A 5,355-nucleotide genomic window follows, 5' to 3' on the forward strand; every position below is an offset into this window, starting at 1 on the left:
TCATATATTTGTTTTCTCATAGAACATGCATAGGAAAATAATTTTGTTTTACGTTTTGTAAATGTATAACTTCTAAAAAATTATTATTTTTGAGACCCAAAATATATTTCTTTAGCAATGTAGTGGAATAATTTTTCCTATTACATTTTTACTGTATTTATTCAGCCAGATCCTTGTGACTGATACAGTTTCGTATAATTTGGATATCAGTGTCTATGGTCATTAGAAACACCTGATTGCAATTTCTAAGTGACTGTGAACTTCCGAAATTAAGAGAGACACTCGGTTAAAACCTAACACAACTACGTAAGATGTAGGAGAGATAATAAAATATAATTTTTATTCCTACCAAATCAAAAGGCATTTCATAGCAATTATGGAAGTCATAATTGAATTTAACATTAAGTTTGATTACTCTGCCACTCAATAAGGTTTTCTGGTAGTCTCATATCAATGTTAGCCTCATTTATCCCAAATGGGTCTACTACCAAACTTTAATGACCATTTGAAGGGGATCTTTGAAATAATTTCGTTATCTTTGATCAATTTCTGAAAGTGCTTCATGCATATTAAATTATGATAATCTTGCAGGTCCTCTACCAATTGTTGGAAAATTTACCAAATCCTTACACACGCAATCTACCCTCAATAGACTAAGTCTTCGAAGGAAAACACTAACAACCATTAATCTAAACGACATCACCCAAAAATACTGACTTAATTTTCACTGCAGTAAATAGTATAATTCCTGAAGAAAACAGCTCATATGAGGACAAATTGTAGTTCCTATCAATAAGATGCTTGAAAAAAAAAGATATATACAGTTTAGCATTGTACATTATGCTTTATCACAATGGTTGAAGATTTTTGGAGATAAATCCAAGAAAACAAAATTCGCTTTTCTTAATTGAACACTTGCACAGCATTCTGCATCAACTATTTTTAAAACAATAAGAAACAACCAAACAACATCATTATTCCATACATTGCATACACACCGAACAAGTAATAATTAGTGTTGAGTTCTGTTTCTTTAAAAGAAAACAACATTCGACCTTAATTTGAATTAAATGGTTTCAAGTAAAGCATATGCAAGTGTTAACGAGAAAATTCAGGAAGGATTACGAAAATTAATCCCTTGCCACAAAATATTGTGTTATCGCAATGGCTTTACTTCAACTGATTTTGAAGAATTATACGAAATGAAATCGTTTGCATTTGCTTATCAGCGTGTTACGAATTGCAGTGTATAAGACTTCAAGTGCGTTCATATGTGTCTCCCTAGGTACACACATTTATACACACTACAAGTCAAACAAATGATTTTTAGGAATGATTCCAAATTCATAGAATTTCTCGTATTTACTGAGAGGAAACTTACAGTTGTTTAACAATGCTTATATGGGATTCTTTTCTGAGTTAATTTTCAGTTATTTTATTAACATAGGTTACTTGCGTTTCACTTAGCTGATAGCATTCAATATAAGTGAAATATTTCAATCTACCATATGGCATACATAAGTTCATCCGTAATCGCAGAAGGCATAACACATTTGATAAAAATTTAGAGCATTAAACTTCGTGATTAGAATAAAAATTTTGTCGTTTGACAATGGAACGCATTAAAATAGTTTATGCTTCAATAGGTGCCATAAGTTGCTAGTCGACATAAAGGATTTAGAATTTGCTAATTACAACTTTATATTTAAATTGTTCAAATATTTTAAATGATCAATGTGTGGTTCGTGTCGTAAAGCAAATGGAAGCCTAAGGGCCATTCGTGTGGATGACCTAGTTTCTATCCGCTGTTACGGCAATGCTTTTCTTTTGCATTGTGGATTTCCCTCGTGCTGTTATTTTCATTGTTTTCATTTCCCTTAGATTTATATTTGCCTAAAGGTTAAATAGCAACACAATATTCTAAACAACAAAATCTGCGTGAACGAAGGGTTCGAATGTAATTTCTGTACGGCGTTTTACTTGTTTCGCTCTCATTTGGATTTTTGAAGACATTCTGCATCAGTAAATTGGGATTTTCACAGCAGCACTTAATATATACCCATGGCAAGTATATTGTTGACAAGGCTACAAGAAATATAATCATATTTACGAAAATTAACCAATGTTTGATTTAGTAATAATTAAATACATCGTTAAGTCATTTGTGAGTACATTCACAGATAATTTGAGTTCATTTTATTTGGTCAGTTATTCACGACAATTTTATGAGGCTAACGTTCCTTCTCTTTAGTCAAGACGAAAATATTTCAACTGTTTAGTTATGTCCGATTAGTAATAAATCTACTGCTGCTACTGCTACAAATAATACCACATAAAAATCACCACCACCACCATCACCACTATTTCGGAGAAATGTAATTTATATTCATTTTCTCAAATATATTTTACTGTACCAATGGCTTTGTGTTTCTCATTCTTCCAAAATATATATATATATATATATATATATATATATATATATATATATTTAAAGACTATTTGCCAACATAATGTGGCAGACCTGTTTGGAACGACTGTTACTGCTGTTTAGCTAGTTATACGACACAATATCTATGTCCTTATATTTTTGAACAGCGTAGCTCACCAGCCCCTAGGGCTGCCACATCATGTTGGTAAATAGTCTTTACTTTAAAGTACTATTACTGAATATTTCTCTTTGATAGATTAAGGAATAACAATGTTTGCATTTGATTGTCACTTTGAAAATTGTGATTGATTGTCACTTTGAAAATTACATATTTTCGAACGGGAATTCAGCAGTGCCCTCTAGCCAAGCAACTACTCTGTCCTGAGAAAGAGAAATAACCTAGAAACCGGTCCAAAATTGTTGCTCTGCGCTGGATGGGGAAGTTGTACTCCCCTATTCGAAATTGTAAAAGCACAGATATTGTGTCGTATAGCCAGTTGGAAACGACGTTTCCTGTAGCTAAACAATAAGAACAATCGTCCCATCCATACTGCTACGATCTTTAGGCTGAAGTCTAACGGCCTCGCCTACTGCAGCTACATTCCACCCCACGTTTCGCCTCATGCGGTTGGATAAGTATGACAACACCAAGATCGCGAAGGTGAGGAAAAGCATGAAGGGTGAAGTGGAGGAGGTCATGTGGTAGCAGTCTGACGAAGTGAGCAGCAACATTGGAAGCTGCAACAACAAAGAGGAGGATGACTTCTTCAGTGGTGTCACCGTGCCAAAAGAAAGCAGTAGGGGCCACAGATCACACAAGGTCAAGACTTTAATTTTTTATTTAATAAAAATCAATGTTAACGATTTATCAATAACTTCCGTTACATCTTTAAAGAATTAGCTGATTAACGGTTATTGAGGTTAAGTTTTTGATTAACGGATTATTGGTTAACGAAGGTAACTTCTTGATTAACGGTGCCCACCTTTGTAAATAGTCACATGTGCAGCTAAAAATCAACCGAATATTATAACATTCCCTGTAAATAAATTCGGTGAATGTACAACTCAGCAGAATCGCATCAACTAAGAAACAATCCTTCATAAACGTATTTCGGCCATGTCGCCAACGCTATTCTAATTTTAGCTACATTTGACACAGCCACGACTACTGCTAGTGATTGTTAGGCCTACAAATGCTACAGCCACTGTCTTACGTGTAGACACACCAGCAGTTGCTCATGACAGTCACATTTGCTGCTTCTTTTATTGAGACCTACTCCTTCCAGTGTTCGTACTGCCAATTAGCAAGAATGAAAGTGAAACGAGACAACAACGTTCTGTGATTTCTCCCAGGAAAAATATCAGTTTGTAAATTTTATATTATGAAAGAAGACGATAATTTATTTTAATTTATTCTTTTAACATGATTAAATCATCTTTACTCCGTTAATTGATCCCTTATTAAATTTACGAGGGATATAAGTGTGTGTGTGTGTGTGTGTGTGTGTGTGTGTGTGTGTGTGTGTGCGTGTGTGTGTGTGTGTGTGTGTGTGTGTGTCTATGTGTCTGTATGTGTGTGCTCGAGTTTGTATTTATAGTTATTCAACCGCAAGTCCACCCAATCGATCTCATATATGATCAGCAATATTCCAGCTCTAATTATCCATTCTTGTCCTCTGCCGATCGAAGCGAGGATTACATTATACATTTTGTCAATTATAGAATGGGAGGCTGTGATATGGATGAAGGGAGTTAGACTACAACATCTAGTACATAAATGGACTCTATGCGCAAATTATTTTTTCTTTGGAGTGGGGGTTGGGGCTATAAAGTATGTCAGTAAGAAAGGCCTTACCAATTGTTTGTATTTCATCTTAATATGTCATTGCACGTGGTCTCATTGCATAAAGTCTTTTGTACGGCCAGCTAGATTCGAGTGCACAAAGAACAAAGAAAGCTTTACATTTGAAGCAAATGGATTGTTTTTCTCTAAGGCCTGAATTATGAGGAATCCAGTAACTGAGTCTAAATGCTATCAAAAGAGTAGGCTCAAGCAAATCTACGTATAAAATGAAGGTGGTAGTGATAAACTACGTAGAAACTAAATATGCTTAATCAGATAATCTATGGCTTTTCTAAAGTCCTAGGCGTCAGTCGATGGGAGATTGTAGTAGAACGAACTTCGCCAGAGTGCTTATAACTTAGAATCAAACCAAGAGAAAATTATTACAAGTTTTTGAATCGCCCTGCTTTCCGTTGTTGCCAACAGTAGAGTGACTATTTACAAGATTAACGCAACTAAGAATAACGCCAACTGGAATTAGCAAGAGAGGATGTCACATAAGTTTCTATACTTCTGCTCTTTTTCTGAATGTAAATAACACCGACCATCTAGTTCCAATAGAACTTCCTTTACCAAAATAATGAAAAAAGAAAAAAAAACCAAAAAAAAACCAACAAACAAACATGTTAATCACTCTGAAATCAACAATATATTTATCAGTAACATTCATGTATATTAAAAATCTGCATACAACGTTTATTTTTCTTCTTTTGCTGTGGTTTCACACCACATGATCTTTTTTGCTTGAGAAAAGAATAAACATGGTACATCTAAAGAAATCATTCACATGTGAAAGTTCTTTGACACCTTAAAGAAATCATTCTATATCATTAAGTGAAGAGGCACACATGCACATGAACTGCAACAGATGGATGCCATGCAACTAACACGTGGTTCTAATTCTCGATTCAAAAATTTTCTATGAATGACTATGCTTCAATACCAACTGATTAACAGGAAAACTTTCTAAATTTCTTTTCCCTCCTTAATCTCAGTTTTTTTTCTGTCTATATAAGAGAACGTTCAATACTTTTTGGCATGACAACATCCTTTTATCAATTTATTGTATACCCGTGTGCCTCAG

This window comes from Octopus bimaculoides, chromosome 7, assembly GCF_001194135.2.
Source record: "Octopus bimaculoides isolate UCB-OBI-ISO-001 chromosome 7, ASM119413v2, whole genome shotgun sequence".
Classification (NCBI taxonomy): Eukaryota; Metazoa; Mollusca; class Cephalopoda; order Octopoda; family Octopodidae; genus Octopus; species Octopus bimaculoides.